This window comes from Zalophus californianus, chromosome 8, assembly GCF_009762305.2.
Source record: "Zalophus californianus isolate mZalCal1 chromosome 8, mZalCal1.pri.v2, whole genome shotgun sequence".
In the NCBI taxonomy this organism is placed as follows: domain Eukaryota; kingdom Metazoa; phylum Chordata; class Mammalia; order Carnivora; family Otariidae; genus Zalophus; species Zalophus californianus.
The window spans coordinates 90,989,672-91,009,849 of NC_045602.1; positions in this window are offsets into that span (position 1 = coordinate 90,989,672).

A 20,178-nucleotide genomic window follows, 5' to 3' on the forward strand; every position below is an offset into this window, starting at 1 on the left:
ATTAAGATAGGAGCTGGTGGTGAGGATGTGGGCTGCATTGAGCCTAGGTGCTAGAATTTCCATGTATTATAAATGACAAGGTCTAGGGTGTGACTGGGGATGTGAGTGGCTGAGGTGGGTAGAGGACAAGGTGTGAAAAGAGGCAGTCAGGAACTGCCAGGGCATTGGAAAGAATCACCACGTGGATATCCATGTGAGATATGGATTGTTGGGGAAGCTGAAATCCAAGGAATGAAATAGCCCTAGGGAGCCTATAAACAACCACTGTAGAAAGGAGCAGAGGTCAAGGAGAAAGAAAGGCCACACCACACCAGGTTAAAGTGGTAATGGGGCTGTAGAAGAAATGCATTCACCTAGAGTGTGCTACATGGGAGGAAGGTAGCTTCTCTCAACTCCTAGCACAGAGAGAAAGTCTTTGTAATGCCCAATGGGCTTTCCTGGACCAGCTTGTGGCTACTTCTCAGCCTTCACCCTAGCACTCGGCTCACTGGAATTCCATCCACAGGCTTCCTCCCAGTTCCTGGAACAGGCCACACTCCTTCTCACCATGAGCGGACTACTCCCCTGGGGAAATGTCTCCATACTGATTCCCGTAGACACCCACCTTTCTCCTGCATTTCGTCAGATCTTGGCACACCTGTCTCCAGAAGTGGACTTCAAACCAGGGTATCTCATTGGGTGTGAGTCTACACCTGCATTTCTTAAACTCTCTGGACTCATTTTCTTCACCTCCCAACAGGTGTGGAGTGCTAATCTCATGGTCAAAAGCATGGGGGTGAAAGAGCAGCCATCTGCGAATGGGTCCAGCTCAGTTCCTGGGCTTTGAGCAAAGATTGCCTAAGCCTAAATAATACACGTAAATGTCCACTTAAAGAGTGAAATGTTATACAAATAAAAATGTTGGCTTGAAATAACCAGTGCACCCATCAACCCATTGTCATTGCAAAGTGGGGTCTTGGTTGGAAACATCAATTCACACAGGGTGGTAAGGAATGAGGAACTCTCCTTCCCTCTCTCATTTTATTCCCATGTCCTGTGTCCCTATTGCCAACAACTCCATGGGAGGCAAGGTGCGGGAGGGGAAAGATGGCCATGGGGATACCCAGATTCCAGCTGTGGGGTACTGCTAATGAGCTGCAGCCCTAGGTAATTCACAGGGGGTCAGGGCTCCCACTCTGCCCAATCCAAGAAGGGGTTTGCCCTGGATAACTTGAGGGAGGCCCCTCTATTTCCATCTGACAACCTAGGGTTTTCAGTGGTTCTAAGGATGACAATCACCTCAGAGGGACTCCAGCTCATGCTCTGGCAAAAGGAGTGAATCAGCTACAGAGGTTTCAGCCAAAAGGCCTGCCAGGGTCTACTGCAGCTTCTCTTGCATCTCATAAGCCTCTGTAGAAACTGGAGTCTTCACTACCTGGGCTTGACTTGTAGACTAGGAGTGAAGGCCGGAACACCACCTGAATGCTGCTTGGAGACCCAATAAGCTTTGTGCTATAGTCCCACAGCAGCCCCCAGGAGAATGGGAAACACCCAATTATGTTGATTTGTAATCTAGCTGTACAATTCTGTGTCAAGGAAGATCCAAGCAGCTCTAAAGAGGACAAAATGCCTAAGATCACTTTTCTCACTGAAATGAAGCACCTGATGACCACAATTCAGTTTTCTTTACTGAATAGTCCCAGTTGGATATTCTCTATAAGAAGGTCAAATGAATGGAATTTCTGAATTTCAAAATCTTAAATATCCAGAGTTCAACTAAAACATTCAAATCCCACTGACCTCTTTCTAATACCAGGCTCTGTAGGACTGAATATTAGAAACAGAGCATCTTACTGTTCTGAGTTATTAGGGGTGCTTCAGATGTCTGAAGAGGTTATTAATTTGGGCTTTGCTACTTTAAGTGGGGAATTTTCTAAATGATTGAATTAAGGAGACAGAAGTCCCCCACATCCCCCACCACCAAACACTGTCACCCATCACCTATCTCTTGCTCCCTTCTCCTTGTAGCTAAAGAAAGGTAAATGGCTGAAAATGTCATAATTCTGGGTAAAGAGCGAGTAAATGTAATCAATAAAGTTCTTTTGTTGATAGCCAATATAAGCCAACTACTTAAACTGAGCAAAAACTATGCAGCAAATGGAATTTGTAAGAAGGTAACTGGGGTTCCTCAGGAGTTTAAGGAATGATTGACCATCCCTGCAGTGAGAAAGGAAGCAACCAGAGGGCTCAGCAGGAAACATAAACCCTTTCTGTAATGTTGTTATCAGCTTAGCTCAGGTCCCACCACCTCCAGTGCCTGTATCTCTCAGGTCTTCATATTACAATTTCTGCTAAAAAGCATGTGACAGGCTAAGCCTGGTTGCACAACCAGCCTAGAGGGGTCACACTGTGCCAGCAAGTTTGCTGAGGGCCACCCCTGGGAATTACAGCAGGTCCTAGAGAGAGACAAAAAGAACGGCCAGTCCACTGGTATTATTGTACCCAAAGTCCAGTTCATATTATGTGGCTATGACTGGCAAAATCGAAATTCAAGATTGATATCCAAGTGAGGGGAAATGCAGTGTGTTGAGCCCAGTCTGGCACACTATTTTTGCCACTGAACAAGAACAATGTTGGTAGGGAAAGGGAGATGCAGGTATCCATGGAGACCAACTCCTGATCAAGTCACCAGTGACCAATGGTATCACTGACCAAAAAATACCTGTCACTGACCAAAAATGCCTCCCTATGTCACCTTCAGTGCTCAACCTACCTGAATCCTCAGGATCATGAACCATTATGATATTCCTTTCTAAGGTCCAATAATGACATCCATTGTGTTCCCTGCCTTTACATTCTTACTGGTTTCCTCCAACCTGTCTGATTTTCTCTGCCTTTTCAGGATCCTTCCTCAGAAATACCCACCACATCTCCACTCAAGAAACCCATACCCAGAAGTTGGGTGAGTGATTATTTCTCTCCAGCATGCTGGCTTGTGTCAAGGTTAATTCACTATACACTATATATCATTTTGTCAGCACAAAATAGGAAGACTTCACTGAGATGCTTGTCAACTTCAACAACTTGAACAACTCTCCATTTCCATCTTGCTCAAATTCAAAATTCAGATTTCCCAGGAAAGAGAATCTGAGAGGCCCAGCTTGAATCAATTGGCTACTGCCTGAGAGGCCCCGTGGTGCAGAACAGCCACCATTGCCACTATCAGGAGCCCCCTAGGGGCAGTGCTGAAAGAGACAAGGACTGTTGTGAGTCAGGAGGTTTACCAGAAGGCTCCACAGAGGGCCAGAGCAAAGGCAAGACCTTACCTAGATTTCCTCCTTACAAGCAACCTGCTCCTCCAGTGGGGAACACCACCCTGCCTTCATACTTTTATTTCATAAATAGTTCTTTGTTGCTGCAGCAGGCTGGCTTTGGGGGTAATTCATTCCTTCCCCCCAGGGGAAGGGAAGGTGGGATTGAAGTGGTTGCAGAGACCTTTGGCCCTTGTCAATGAACAGACCATCTTCTCAAACATTTATTCTGTTTTGGATAATGTTGAGATTTTATTCACTCTGCTTCACTGTAAAACAGCACTCTGTTTCTTGATAAGGATGCCCTACAGATGAGGTCTGATGGGACCCACTGGAATTTGTGAAATGTTTCCTTGTAAGCCACTAAGCTAGAGGCAAAAGTACATCTTTTCAAGACTATTCCCACTCCTGTTAAAAATGCCTCCCTTAGAGGGAGGTGGGGGGATGGGTTAGCCTGGTGATGGGTATTAAGGAAGGCACGTACTGCATGGAGCACTGGGTGTTACACGAAAAAATGAATCATGGATCACCACATCAAAAACTAATGATGTATTGTATGGTGACTAACATAACATAAATAAAATAAAATAAAAATACCTCCCTTATATTTGGAATTGGTTCCTCCAAGTCGCCTCTGACAGCATGGTTCTAAGGAAAAACAATCAATAGTAACACACTGACTCCTATTCCAACCATCAATTCCAGGGCTAGCCAAGTGAACCATGCTGTGTCAGTCTGAGTTCTTTCACAGAATCTTTTAAATTGTAGTTTAAACTTCCTTTATGGTAGCAACACTTGGATGATATGGCCCCAGAGAGACCCTCAATTATATTTGTGTATTGTGCAGAAGTAAGTCTGAGACTGATAACAAATTGCAGAGAAAACCAGAAATGAGAGACAGAAGGGGTGGGAGGTCTGAGAGTGATTACTTCCTGGATCCCAGCATTACTGAAGCCTTACTCTGTCTCTTTCCTTCCTGTGGTTTGGATACATAAGCCAATGAGTTCCCATTTTTATCCTAAACTAGTTTGGGTTTGGCTCCAGAATTTGCAACCAAAAAATTCTGAATTTGCAGAAACAATCAGTTGTAGAATTGGAGAAATCCAAGCAATAGATTCCAAAAGGGTGGACATAAGTCACAGAGGGACAGGAGAAGAACGTCAGGAGTCACTTCTCCCCGACCTCAGTAGAGAAGTGACTGGTTACCTAAGATACAGATGCTGTTGGTACCCAGATCACAGCCCCTCAACATTCCCCATCCCAGCTAACCCACAGCAGTCACATGACTGTGCCCTCACTGCAAGCAGGCTGAGGAAGAGACATCAGGCATTTTCCACTTACATAAAGGAGGCTGTAGGTAGAAGATTCTCAAAGTGTAGGAAGATGGTTCAGATGTCAGGCAGCCAAAAAGGATGACAAATTCTACTGTGAGCCCCCAACAGATAAAGTTTGCCCAATTCTGCTCTCAGACATGACCTTTAAGATCATGAGTCAAGCGAAGTGTTCCCAGAGAGAAAACCCAGAAGCAGCTGGATTACCTGACCAGAGAGCCAGGGAGCCAGGAACATATAAAACAAGTCTTACCAAATTCATTTTCTTTGCCCAAAAACATACAGTAAAAACATCCTGGACTAATATTTCTTCTTTTATTTTTCTTTTCTAAAGGACAATTTCCATCATACTTAACTACTTTAGTTCTGAAAGAGCAAATTTAGATGAAGCTCATGTTCCTACCTCTAGTCATCCAAGGGTCTCAGGTGCACTATTGAACTTCCTGCAGGTTGGTTATGTGAACCAATAACTTCCCCTTTTTCAGTAAACTAGGTTTTATCAGATTTCTGTCACTTGTAATCCAATTAACTGTGACTCTGAGACTAAGTAAGTTTGCTCTGAACAAAGGTTCCTTGTACCTGCTAGCATCCTCATTAAACTGAGAAGATGCATCAGGTTAGCTTTTGCTGCATAGCAAACCTTCCCCCAATGTAGTAACTTAAAACAATAAATATTTATTATTGCTTAAGTTTATGGCTCCTAAATATCTCTGCTGAACTATCTGGGCTTGGCTGATCTTTTTTTTTTTTTTTTAATGTCACTCTTTATATTAGGCTTGGCTGATCTTAGTTGGATTCACTCATGCCTCTGAGGTCTGCTGACAGGTTGACTGGAATTTGGCTGGTATAGGATGACCTCAGTCACCAGTCTGGTGGTTGGTTGTCTGTCAGCTGGGGTGACGAGCATGACCAGGTTTCATTCTCCAGCAGGCTAACCTGGGCTTGCTCACATAGTGGTTCGGTAGGTTCCTAAAAGGTAGTATGGAAACATGCAAGGCCTCTACAATCCAGGTATGTAACTGGTACACTGTCACTTTCACTGACTCCTATTTTCCAAAAATGGTCACAAGGCCAACCCAGTGTCAGATATGGAGAACTGGACCCTGTCTTTTGAGGAGAGGAGGTGTGTAGAATGCTGGCTCTTTTGCAGTCTACCACAGCTGAAAAGAGTCAAATGCATGAAGAATTGCTGTCTCCATTGGTGATGTGCTGCTCCCTGAGAACCTTCCAAACCTTGTCTCAGGAGGCCCTCTCACCTCCAATCATTGGATGATTTCTAATATAACATCCTTGCCCTTAAACCAGAAATCTTTGTGAGATTCATTTCCTTAATACCAAGTATAATAAGGACTACCATATTTTATGTAAATTACCCAACAATGACAACAGCATGCAAAGTCAACAAGGGAGAGAGGAAAGTGGGAAAGAAATCAGACCAGCCCAAGCCACATTGGTAAGGTGAAAACAGAAGCAAATATTAAAAAGAACTTCCTCAAATTTTATAAAGTTTGAGGCATTAATTATAATCTCCCTGTTGCCTAATAAAATCATTCAAGTATATGTATGAAGGAAAACATGATCTTGGCTAAAAGGGAGTAGATTCTAGGGGATGGTTACATGAAGTCTGAGTCTGGTGAGGAAAAATATAGAGGGTCCAGCCCCAGCTGATGCCCTGGAATTTTACTCTTTCCAGCTTTATACACGTCTACTTGTAGTCAATTTTCTCAAATTATATAACCTAGCTGATTGTAGGGACTAAGCTAAATGAAGAATGCCTGCCTCCAGAACTAGGCAGGACTCTTCTTAACCATGTGCTCAACTGGTCCAGCTGTGAAGTGTGTGGCTCCGCAGGAAGCCATGAAAGCCAAGTACAACCCCAATTTCCCTGCACCCCAAAGACTTTCAGATTCAGTTATGAGAAGAAGCACTGATGAAAATCTTCAATTCTGACTTTCCTCTAAGTCAGGACACAGAAAAACAGTGATCACATGAGTTTCCAAACATAGCAAATTTCTCCCCCTGCCCTCCACCAAATTCATATTTCCACTGCTTGTGTTATGGCGTATATTAAAAGATTTTATGAGGGCACATGGGTGGCTCAGATGGTTAAGCATCTGCCTTTGGCTCAGGTCATGATCCCGGGGTCCTGGGATCAAGTCCCACATCAGGCTCCCTGCTCCTTGGGAGCCCGCTTCTCCCTCTGCTTCTCTCTCTTGCTCCCTCTCCCTCTGTCTCTCATGAATAAATAAATAAAATCTTAAAAAATAAATAAAAATAAAAGATTTTATGAGATTTTCAACTGATATAAGAATGTAGTTTATGTTGTTCTCTACATAATAGAGTGTTTTCTTTAAAAGAACGCAAAGGAAAACTTCTCTAAATTCAGTACCAGAAATAGCTGGGCTTTCCCTAAGCAACTGTTTAGCTTATCTCTCATGGATATTGAGGCCCCTGAGCTGAATATATTCCTATCACTGCTTAATAAAAAGCTTATAATCAAACTTGTAATGAGGGAGGAGTAGGGGACCCCATTTCAGCTGATCCCCTGAATTTAGCTAGATATCTATCAAACCATTTTGAACACCCACAAAATCAGCCTGAGATGTAAGAATATATATCTGGATCTCTACAAGCAGAAAAGTGATTGCTTTTTGGAAGGTAGGATGTATGAAGTTGTGAATCTGTGGGGAGATATTGGAAGATAAACAGAAGAGAGAGGGAGCTGCCATAAGCTGGCTCCTGGAAAGTGACATAACACCAGAGCACAAAATCAGAACCTTTAGAAATCTTCTCTAGTGAGAGACATTCCTCTCTGAAAGGGGATCTGGAAACAAAAAGGCAGAATTCTAGAAAGGGCATTGTGGTCTCAGATTACAAGGGACCACAGTGCAAAAGGAGATTACTGAAACAGTAGAGGGTCTGAGCATTGGAGCCAGGAAGCAGGTTATGGTCAGCGAGCTCAGGAAGGGACTCTCAGTTCAGATCTCCATAAACTGAGGGCTGGCCAGTCAATAACCACTCTTTACTTGAATAGCCTGAAAAAATCTGGACCCTGTGCCTGCAACCAGGCAAAAACTCACAGAACAGTAGTGGCCAGTAAAGGGCTTTAGGGACAAACCCAGACCTGATTTTGGAGCTTCAGATGCAGATGCGCAAGGGAGCCTGCAGTGCTCATGGTTTTAGAATCACAAAGGGCAGAGGCACTCCCAGGCCCCTGAGACTACCCGTGAGAGATTTGCTGTGGGCGAGCACCGTGGGGAGCTGTGGTTTTCAGTGGAGCATACAGGAGTAGAGACTGTTTGTCCTGGAGGGTTTATTAAAGAGAGCAGACTGTGAATTTTCTGCTCTGGGCCAGAGATCTGGCCGAGGCCATTTCTGCTCTGACTCTCTGAAGAGGTGGGGAAAGCCTCGAGGGAACAAAAGACACAGAAGTCTGGTTTCCACTGAGCCCATGCCCCTGACAGGGGGTGGGGCAACTCCGCACAGGCAGGTTTACCTGAGAAACGGCTCGGCAGGCCCCTGCACCAAAAGACAGGCTGGAAGAAAAGATGGATGACAATCCTATGGATCCCATAAGATTGTAAAATCCCAATACCAGGGGAAAATTGTATATTGAGCTCCAGGTGTGGCCTCATGACTTGTTTATTTTTCAGATATAATTCTTTTCTTTTCTTTCTTTTTTTCCCTTTTCTCATGCTTTTTTCTCTGTTGTATTTTTCTTTTTACTTTCTCCTCATTTCAACTAGATGTCTATTATATCAACTCATTTTTTCATAGTGCCTTTTTAACTTGTATTTATACAAACCTTTATTTTTTATAGATATATGCTTTATTTTAGCCCCTTTTTCATTCTATTATGTTTTACCCTTAGATATATATACAAGTTTTATTTTCCTTGTAATTGTGGGATATGTCCTCTAACATACAGACCAAAATGCATCCAAGAACAACTGAAGCACCATGCTTTGTCCACACTGAGAGATTATAACCCCCTCCCCTCCCCCCCTTTTTTTAAATTTTTAAATTTTGTTCTTGTGTTTCATTTTGGCTTTGTTTTTTTGGTAGTGGTGTTTGACCACTCTGGATTTTGCTAGGGTGCATCTAACTTGGGTTGTGTTTGATATTTTAGACTCTGTTCATTCCCTCAACCTTCCATCAACAGAATGACTAGGAAGAGGAACTCTCAACAAAGAAAATAACCTGAAACAATGAACTCTGCCACAGAACTAATAGATATGGATATAAGCAAGATGTTAGAGATAGAATTCAGGAGAGCAATCATGAAGTCAATACAAGGCTTGAAAAAAGCATTAATGACAATACAGAATCTCTAAGGGCAGAAATGAGATCTAATCAGGCTGAACATAAAAATGCTATGAATGAGATGCAGCCTAAACTGGATACTCTAACAGCCAGGGTAAATGTGGCAGAAGAACAAATCAGTGATCTAGAAGATTAGCTGATAGAAAGGAAGGAAGCTGAGGAAGATAGGGATAGGCAGCTAGTAGTCAACTAGAGAGATCAATGATGGCATCAGACGTTCCAATGTCAGAATTATTGGGATCCCCTAGGGGGTGGGGAGAGAGAGAAAGAGAGAGGACTAGAAGGTATACTTGAGCAAATCATAGCTGAGAACTTCCCTAATCTGGGGAAGGAAACAAGCATTTGTGTCCAAGAGGCAGTGAGGACCCCTCCCAAAATCAATAAAAATAGATCAACATCCCAACATATAATAGTGGAGTTTGCAAATCTTAGAGCCAAAGAAGCTATCTTGAGAGCAGCTAAGGGGAAGAGATTTTTACATACAGAGGGAGGAATATCAGAATAACATAAGACCTGTCCACAGAAACCTGGAAAGCCACAAAGGGCTGGCAAGATATATTCAGGGTACTAAATGAAAAGAACATGCAGCAAAGAATACTTTATTCAGCAGGGCTGTCATTCAGAATTGATGGAGAGATAAAGAACTTCCCAGGACAGGAAGAAACTGAAAGAATATGTGACCACCATGCCAGCCCTGCAAGAAATATTAAGGGGGATTCTGTAAGCAAAGAGAAACCCCAAAAGTCACATAGAATAGAAAGAAACTGAAAATCTACAGAAATAGGGACTTTACAGGCAACACAATGGCACTAAATTCATATCTTTCCATAGTTATTCTGAATGTAAATAGACTGAATGCTCCCATGAAAAGACACAGGATTTCAGTTAAATAAAAAAGGAGGACCCATCCATATGCTGTCTACAAGAGACTCATTTTGAATCTAAAGACACCTCCAGATTGAAAGTGAGGGGATGGAGAACTATTTACCATGCTAATGGACCTCAGAAGAAAGCTGGGGTTAGATTTTAAACCAAAGACTGTAGTAAGAGATGTAGAGGGACATTATATCATACTTAAAGGGTCTGTCCAACAAAAAGATCTAACAATTGTAAATATCTATGCCCCCAACATGGAAGCAGCCAATTATATAAATCAATTAATAACCAAAATAAAGAAACATATTGATAAAAATACATTACTCGTAGGAGAGCTCAACACTCCACTCTCAACAATGGACAGATCATCTAAGCAGAAGATCAACAAAGAAACAAGAGCTTTGAAAGACACATTGGACCAGATGGACTTCATAGTTATATACAGAACATTCCATCCTAAAACAACAGAATACTCATTCTTCTTGAGTGCACATGGAACTTTCTCCAGAATAGATCACATACTGGGTCACAAATTAGGTCTCAACCGATACCAAAAGATTGAGATTATCCCCTGCATATTTTCAGACCACAGTACTGTGAAACTGGAACTCAGTCACAAGAAAAAATTTAGAAGGAATTCAAACACTTGGAAGTTAAAGAGCATCCTTCTAAAGAATGACTGGGTCAACCAGGAAATTAAAGAGAACTTAAACAATTCATTGAAACTAATGAGAATGAAAACACATCAGTCCAAAACCTATGGGATACAGAAAAGGCAGTCCTAAGGGGGAAATACATAGCCATCCAAGCCTCTTTCAAAAAAGATGGAAAAATCCCAAATGCACAAACTAATCTTACACCTAAAGAACCTGGAGAAAGAACAGCAAATAAGGCCTAAACCAAGCAGGAGAAGAGAAATAATAAAGGGGCTGCCAAAACTCATGTCTAGTAGCATAGTGACCCCTACCGCCCTCTCCTGAATGCAGAACTCATGCTCCCTGAAACTGAAACAGTACTTTTCCTTCCTGTCAAATTTGACTTTCTCTTGGGTAAAGGTGAAAAAATAAATGTACATAATAAATATAAAGTTTTAAAGGATCTTGCCTGATCCCAAATAATTCAGCAAAATAGACTTTCTCTACAGTAAGGTTGAGCAGAATTTTACAAAAGCCCAAATCTAATTCCTCAAGAGCCAGTGAGTTCTTTGGAGCCAGATGAAGAAAACAGAAATATTTCAAAAGTCAATCCAGTCCCTTTCACCCTCAGTTCCTGCAGATGCAGCATAAGCCCAAGGTTTGCAGGACCTAGATATTTTTTCTCAAACACCTCCCCAAGGAGGGAACCACCTGGTGGCCTCCTTGGAGACAGCCGTCCTAAACCTTATCTGTTAACTGCATCCTGCTCCCAGATTGAACAGGATCACCCTTCCCCAGGTACTGACAGCTCAGGTGTCAGGTGTGTTTCCTGATGCTAATGATACATGTTAGCCCAAATCAGCCACCCCACCTCAAGCTGTTTAGGGATCTGCATGGCAGACAGGTGTGCCCCTGATAGCTTCCAGGGGAACTCCATGTCCTTAGCAGGGTAGAAATGGTTCCAGAGATGAGGGTGCCAGGCACAAAGGACTCTCTTTATAACAGAGAATATAAACTGGAAAAAAAAAAAAAGGATTTCCATTGTTAAGTCATTTGGGATGCTCAAAGTCCCATATGTGACCCAAAAGAAAAGACAAGAATATAGAAAACTGGTTGGACTTCTGGTCAATTTTATTTAATGTCCCTAGAACTTTCCTCACACACTGCTCAAAAGGTTACAATCCTGATGTCATCAGATCTAGAATTATTTTAAAGTAAAAATGTAGCTTGTTTGACCATTAGGATGTTCCTCTCCCTCTCTCCCTCTGTGTGTGTGTATATGTGTGTGTGTCTGTCTGTCTGTCTGTCTGTATAATCCAGGTTAATCACACCTGCAAGGTCTCTTTTGCCATGTCAGGTAACATATTCCAAGGCTGCAGGATTAAGACATGGATGTCTTTGGAGACATTTCTCTGCCTCCACACAACTAATCTATAACTCTACCCTCTTTCCCTCTTGAAAGGCTGCTGTTGGGACAAAACCATCCTAATTCCTCATGACATCCATTCCTCAGCCAGTGGTGACTGGATCAGAGGTGGGCATGCATCTCCAACTCTGTCAGTGAAACAACCCTCTGAGGGTATGTATATGGGACAAAGATTCCACTGCAGAACTGAGCTGAATACTCATGTGTACTTAGGCTACTGATCTGGGCTGTGGGTCATGGGAAAGCAACAGCCTGGTAGAGAAGGCAGTCTGCAGAGAGTAGTAAAGCAATGCATAGATACAGGGAGGGTGTAGCCAAAGGACAATCAGGTGGAAGAGATGGATGACCTCTTCTTACATCCCTGCTGGGCTTCTCACCTGCTGTGTTCCTGGATGAGAGGTCTGGTTTGATATAACTAATCTGCTTAATATTTGAGTTCCTTAAGTGGATTTCCATTACACACCCTGAATGCTACACAGCTATGATAACTTAAGCAGGAGAGTTTAAAAGATTAAACTACAGCTCTTGTTTTGTCTCCTCCTCCTGTATAGCTTCTGTTTGTTTTTACAACCTCTGCAAAACAAGATGACTCAAGACCATCGACACACAGTGTGTGCCTGTGGTTGGTAGACCTTCTACATCAATAGGGGGAAAATGGTCTGTGGAAAGGAGGAAACAAAATTACATTAGAGGTTAAATTTTTATCAGGACTGAGATCATATATCTCACAGTGAGAAAATCAGGGCCTTTTACATGTTCAGAAGGAAGGAAGTTTCTTGTATTATTGCCTCTCAAGTTAGTCAAGCATGGGGAGCCTGGACTGGATACATAAAATAAATATCTCATCAAGGCACAGTCAACAACTGCACAAAATAATGCTCTAAACACTACAGTTTCATAACAAGAAGAACCCTTGTGTTTGAACTGAATCACACTCCCCTTCTCCAGGGAAATTTAATGGAATTAAGTCTCCTCTGTTCCCACTTAAAAGTTCATACATAATCATAGCAGGTTATTACACAGAGAGAAATACAAGACTGCAAAGACAGAGCTGATATATAACGCAATTTATTTCTGCCAGTGACAAATCATCCCCTTGGTAATGGAAGGAAGATATGAATTAGAGGCTAAAGGAAAGTAACATCCTTTCTCCAAAATGTTGCAGCAGATGCACCTTTCTTGTGGGCTACTTGGGAGCTAACAGAATTGCTGCTATTTCATTTCTCCATGTGGTGAGCCCAATAGCCTCTGCTGATATCAAGATGACTTGGCACGGCTTGGCCTCTCCCAAGTTGGCCTATAGACAAGTGTTTCTGGAAAATTATTAACTTTTAATCAACTTAAGCAGGACCTTATTCTAAATTTTATTTTAATAATCATAGATGTGGTAGAAAATATCAGCCAAGACAATATGTCAGTTACTAAACCCAAAGAAAGTCAGGCAAAAGCTTTTGAATTTATTTAGTAAGTTCATGGTAATATATTAGGAAAGTCCTGCCTTGCAGTCAGAGTGGCCTGCTCCAATTCCTGGTCCTGTCACTTTGTACCAGGGTGAGCTCTAATTGTTTGCTGGACATACCTACATCTTGATTTCACAGAAAACCTCCTACATATTTGAGAGGGGTTTGGTGGAGATAGATTGAGGTACTGCATGCATCACACTCAACTGGGCTTCAAACACAAAGCGAGTACTTGATGTATAGTCAGGTACTTGTATATATGCTTTGTTTTAAGAGCTGAACTGAGTCTAACTAACTCTATAAAACACTGTTATAAAGAGAATTCCAATTCTAGATAGTGGTCTAAACTCAAATAATTACACCCACTTGTTCAAAAAGATTCTAATAATTTAGAGACATCAAAAAGACAAATGAATAGCCTATAGCCATGATGAGTAGGAAGACTCCATGCCATAAAGATGTCAATTCTTCTCAAATGCAATTACAGTCAAAACCTCAACAGACTTTTTGTTGTGTATGCAAGTTTAGGTTTCTAAAACCTAATGTATGGATACACCAAGATTGGACAAGACACTCCTGAAGAAGTAAAAGAAAATGGAAGGGGCTACCCTACCAAATATTATCAAGCTACAGTAATGAAGATTGCAGAGTTATTCATGCAGGATTGAAGAAGTGACAGTAGAGCAGAAGGGAGCCCAGAAACAGGCCCACACAGAAAAGTGTGCTTTGTCAGTCCCTGGGGGAAGAAAGGACTGCTCAACAAGTGGAGACACATATTCATTGTTATCCATGCAGCAAATTGAATTAACACATCACCTCATACACAAAAATAATTTCAAGCTGGAAGGAGAAGGTATGCTAGGTTATCATAGATTATTCTGTGATAATAAATAACCCCCAAATTTCAATGACTTGACCTAATGACATTTATTTCTTGTTCACATCAGATTTGTTGTAGCTTTTAGAACTCTCCAGGGCCACCATTCTCCACACTGCAGCTAATCACTCCAAGGTGCTTTGATCTTGTGGCCACTCCACATCAATATGTGCATCCTGAATTGTAGCAGCAGTGGATGTAAATTTAGGGAATCATGCACTGGCTCTTAAATGTTTCCACAAGAACTGTCACATATCTCTTTTTGCTCATCTTTCTTTGGACAGACAACTTATAGGACCCTGCCTGTCTGCAAATGGACTAATGCTACATACAACAAGAACAAGCCATGCAAACAAAATGTTATTGAAAGAAAAAAAAAAGTCCCTGAAGAAACACATATTCCTATAGCATTTTATAAAGTTTTAAAACATTAAAAATAAATATTATTTAGACATATGTTTTTAAAGGTCAAATTTGTATATTTAAAAAGAGAATGAATAAAACCAAATTCAGAGTGATGGTTACCTCTGTGGACAGAGCAGAGGTGGAGAAGGGAAGATACATAGGCTGGTGGGAGTAGGTAAAGTTGTTTCCATTCTTGAAGCACTGGCCCAGGATCACTGGGTATTGAAAGAAAGTCAATAATTCCAAGGGAAGCAACCAAGGTCAATAAAAATAAGTCTTTCCATAGGAAATGAGATAGTTCAGAAGAGAATATTTCTAAAAAATCTAATGTATCTTCAGATGTATTTGATAGATACATATTTGAAGAAAAAAATATTTTCTTGTTCTTTGATCCTTTCCTGGCAGCCTATCATTGTCTTATAGATGCAGTTTCTCAAATACGACTGAAGATATTTTGGATTTTTAAAAATAGTAATGTTCCTAGGGTTAAGAAGGTTATTTGTTATACTTTTTCCAGAGTGTACATAGTTTCTGGGTTGTGGTTTGTCCTTTTAAGCTGCAGATTCAGCTCTTTCTTCTAAGAAATTTGGTTTTATTACATTTTGGAAAGAAATTTGTTTCCATTCTATTTGTCCCTCATCTTCACAAATCCCAATGCATGCATGTGATCTCTTTCTCTGATGTCATATAATGTCTTGCATGAATTTCTGTTTCTCTTTTAACACTTTGTGCAGTGATGGTGTTTAATTTATTTGAGCCTTTGGACAATTATGTGTTCAGACTCACCCTCTTTGGTTAATTTATCTTCTGGCATATGCTTTTATTTCATTTTGCTTTTATTTATTCTTTCTAATATATATACACAGATCATTTCTGCTTCTCTCTCATTGTTGAACCAGGACTGATGAAGCATGATGGACATGGAGAAGGGAAGAAGTGTGATGTGGGAACTCATTCTATTTGGTCTTTTTGGTTAATGTATCAAAAGACATTCATTCATATGCCTCTCTGTGATTAGCAATTTACCCAAATAAATTATTTTCTTTTCCCTGGCAGGTGCATTTCTCCTCAGTTTTCTGTTAGAGATATTGGTAAAGTCCCAAGCTCTCTGGGTTGCAATCTGGTCTTTTCATATTTTCTCTCTCTTTCTTCTCAAACATTACCCTGGGCTGAGAGGTTAAGTCTTAATCAACAGCAGTGGCATGGATTCTACTCCAGTCTTTCCTCTTTGCTGTTCTTTTGTGTAAAACTGCATCTTTCAAAACTTATTCCCTGCCTTTTGAATGACCTCCAAGCCCCTAATATCTGTCTAATTATACAACCTCTCGACATGTCTTAGGACAGAGACTTACACCTTTGGGGAAATGTGGATCTTGCTTGAGATTCAAGAAACAAAAAGCATTTAGAGACTCCAGAAAACACACACACATACATGCAAACTTTCAAGAAAGGCATAATGTAAATGTGAATCCAACTAAAATGTGGTCTAATGAACAATGGAGGGAAGTAGCTTGTCTTTTACTCTAGAAATATTCTGCTCTGCATGCCCCAGGGTCATAATATTGGGCTTGGAGAAAGGAATGCAACTCAACCATAAGACTAAGCTCTGGATAAATAATATTTATCATAAGTTTGTTAAGGAAATGTGTTGATCGTTAACTCTTAAATCAACCTACAAAGTACAAAAAACTTAATTTTGGTACAGAATATAAAATAAATGTTAACAGGGCTTGGAGAGTGGGTGTAGAAATAGAAATGACAAGAGATAGAAATCTCATTTTAAAAATATGTACTTAATCATATCACTTATGTTTATCCTGTAATTAATAAGAGTACTTTCTAAAATTTGGAAGAGGCCAGAAGAAGAGAGGGAGGTGATTCAAGGGAACTAAATTTTAAAATTTCAAAACAGAATTACTAGATCACATCTGAGAATTATTTTAAGATGAATGAAATTGCTGAATGGCCTATGACCATTTTGGTGGCAACAACCAAAACTCAGAAAGGGTTGAAAGACATGGTGGGGAGGAATCTGTGGTGTACAGGGGGCTGTGTTTTTTATTATATGCTCGTGTGGGTTTTTTTCTTATTTTCCTTTACCATATGTTTGTGTTGTTTTGATAAATATTAAAACAAACAAAAACTAACAATGTACTGTATGGTAACTAACACAACATAATAAAAAGTTATAAAACAAAACAAACATAAATTTTTAAATTACCTCTTATATAAAAATAATTGTACATCTACTCTACTCAAATTTCTCAATGTTTGAGCTCACTGATCCCAAACACAATATAACCATGTTGCTATCTGGCACCATGTGGGCTCATTCTGTGGCACTAACTCCAAATTCTCTTTGCCTTGAATTGCTCTCTAGCTGAAAATAGGCCTGTTGACCTCTCAGACCTGGGGAAGGAAGGTGACAACCACCACTTGTCTGAATTCCTGTCGGAAAACTAATGCAAATGAGAACAACAGTCTTTACTCATACTACAGTTTCCCAAAATGATTAATGATGGGGAAGAGCCACTATACCTCTGCCCTTCTCAGCGTTAAGACCCGTCTTCACTGTTGGGTTAATAGCAAGGTTATTTTGCTACACTTTTGTGCAGGCCAATACCTCTGAATATTTTTAAGTGTCTCACATGATCAAAAATAATAAATAATAAATTACATCAACATTGCTGGTGCTCTGGCTGTTGTGCTACAACTCAGTCTAAGTCATTTCCTTGGTGTTAGTTGTGATCTCTCCCCTTTCATTCAAAATTTTATTAATTTGGGTCCTTTCTCTTTTCTTTTGGATAAGTCTGGCCAGTGGTTTATTGATCTTATTAATTCTTTCAAAGAACCAGCTTCTAGTTTCGTTGATCTGATCTACTGTGTTTCTGGTTTCTAATTCAATGATCTCTGCTCTAATCTTAATTATTTATCTTCTAATGTGTGGCTTAAGCAACATTTGTTGCTTTTTCTCTGGTTCTTTAAGGTGTAAAGTTAGTTGGTGAATTCAGGATTTTTCTGTTTTTTTGAGTGAGGCTTGGATGGCTATGTATTTCCCCCTTAGAACAACCTTTGCAGTATCCCATACGTTTTGGATAACTGTGTTTTCATTCTCATTGGTTTCCATGAATTAAGTTCTTCTTTGATTTCCTCGTTGACCCAAACATTCTTGAGCAGAGTGGTCTTTAGCTTCCAAGTGTTTGAATTTCTGTCAAATTTTTTCTTGTGATTGAGTTCCAGTTTTAAAGCCCTATGGTCTGAGAATATGCATAATCTCACTCTTTTGGTATTGGTTGAGACCTGATTTGTGACCTAGTATGTGGTCTATTCTGGAAAAAGTTCCATGTGCGCTCGAGAAGAATGAGGATTCTGTTGTTTTAGTGTGGAATGTTCTGTATATATCTATGAGTTCCATCTGGTCCAGTGTGTGATTCAAAGCTCTTGTTTCTTTCTATTATTTTTATTATGTTATGTTAATCATCATACATTACATAATTATTTTTGATATGGTGTTCCATGATTCATTGTTTGCATATAACACCCAGTGCTCCATGCAGAATGTGTCCTCTTTAATACCCATCACCAGGCTAACCAATCCCCCCACCCCCTCCTCTTTAGAACCTTCAATTTGTTTTTCAGAGTCTATAGTCTCTAACGGTTTGACTTGCCTCAGATTTCCCCGCTTCATTCATCCCCTCCTGCTATAGTCTTCTTCTTTTTTTTTTTAACATATAATGTATTATTTGTTTCAGATGTACAGATCTATGATTCACCAGTCTTACACAATTCACAGTGCTCACCATAGCACATATCCTCCCCAATGTCTATCACCCAGGCACCCATCCCTCCCAACTCCCACCACTCTAGCAACCCTCAGTTTGTTTCCTGAGATTAAGAATTCCTCATATCAGTGAGGTCATATGATACATGTCTTTCTCTGATTGACCTTTTTTGCTCAGCATAATAGCCTCCAGTTCCATCCACGTCGTTGCAAATGGTAAGATTTCATGCCTTTTGATGGCTGAATAATATTCCATTGTATATATATATACCACTTCTTCTTTATCCATTCATCTGTTGATGGACATCTTGACTGTTTCCATAGTTTGGCTATTGTGTACATTGCTGCTATAAACATAGGGGTGCCCGTACCCCTTCGGATCCCTACATTTGTATCTTCGGGGAGAATATACAGTACTGCAATTGCTGGATCGTATGGTAGCTCTATTTTCAAATTTTTGAGGAACCTCATTACTGTTTTCCAGAGTGGCTGCACCAGCTTGCATTCCCACCAACAGTGTAGGAGGGTTCCCCTTTCTCCACATCCCCACCAACATCTGTCATTTCCTGACTTTAACTAATTTTAGCCATTCTGACTGGTGTGAGGTTATACCTCATTGAGGATTTGATTTGGATTTCCCTGATGCTGAGTGATGTTGAGCACTTTTTCATGTGTCTCTTGGCCATTTGGATGTCTTCTTTGGAAAAATGTCTGTTCATATTTTCTGCCCATTTCTTGATTGGACCATTTGTTCTTTGGGTGTTGAGTTTGAGAAGTTCTTTATAGATTTTGGGTACTAATCCTTTATCTGATATGTCATTTGCAAATATCTTCTCCCATTCTCTCACTTGTCTTTTGGTTTTGTTGACTGTTTCTTTTGCCGTGCAAAAGCTTTTTATCTTGATGAAATCCCAAGAGTTCATTTTTGCCCTCGCTTCCCTTGCCTTTGGCGATGTTTCTAGGAAGAAGTTGCTGCAGCTGAGGTCGAAGAGGTTGCTGCCTGTGTTCCCCTTTAGGATTTTGATGGACTCCTGTCTCACACTGAGGTCTTTCAACCATTTTGAGTCTATTTTTGTGTGTGGTGTAAGGAAATGGTCCAGTTTCATTCTTCTGCATGTGGCTGTCCAATTTTCCAACACCATTTGTTGAAGACACTGTCTTTTTTCCATTGGACATTCTTTCCTGCTTTGTTGAAGATTAGTTGACCATAGAGTTGAGGGTCCATTTCTGAGATCTCTATTCTCTTCCACTGGTCTATGTGTCTGTTTTTATGCCAGTACCATACTGTCTTGATAATGACAGCTTTGTAATAGAGCTGGAAGTCTGGAACTGTGATGCCGCCAGTTTTGCTTTTCTTTTTCAACATTCCTCTGGCTATTCGGGGTCTCTTCTGGTTCCATACAAATTTGAGGATGATTGTTCCATTTCTTTGAAAAGATTGGTTGGTATTTTGATGGGGATTGCATTGAATGTGTAGATTGCTCTAGGTAGCATTGACATGTTCACAATATTTGTTCTTCCAATCCATGAGCATGGAACGCTTTTACATTTCTTTGTGTCTTCCTCAATACTTTCATGAGTATTTTATAGTTTTTTGAGTACAGATCTTTTGCCTCTATGGTTAGATTTATTCCTGGGAATCTTATGGTTTTGGGTGCAATTGTAAATGGGATCGACTCCTTAATTTCTCTCTCTTCTGTCTTGTTGTTGGTGTAAAGGAATGCCAGATTTCTGTGCATTGATTTTATATCCTGCCACTTGACTGAATTCTTGT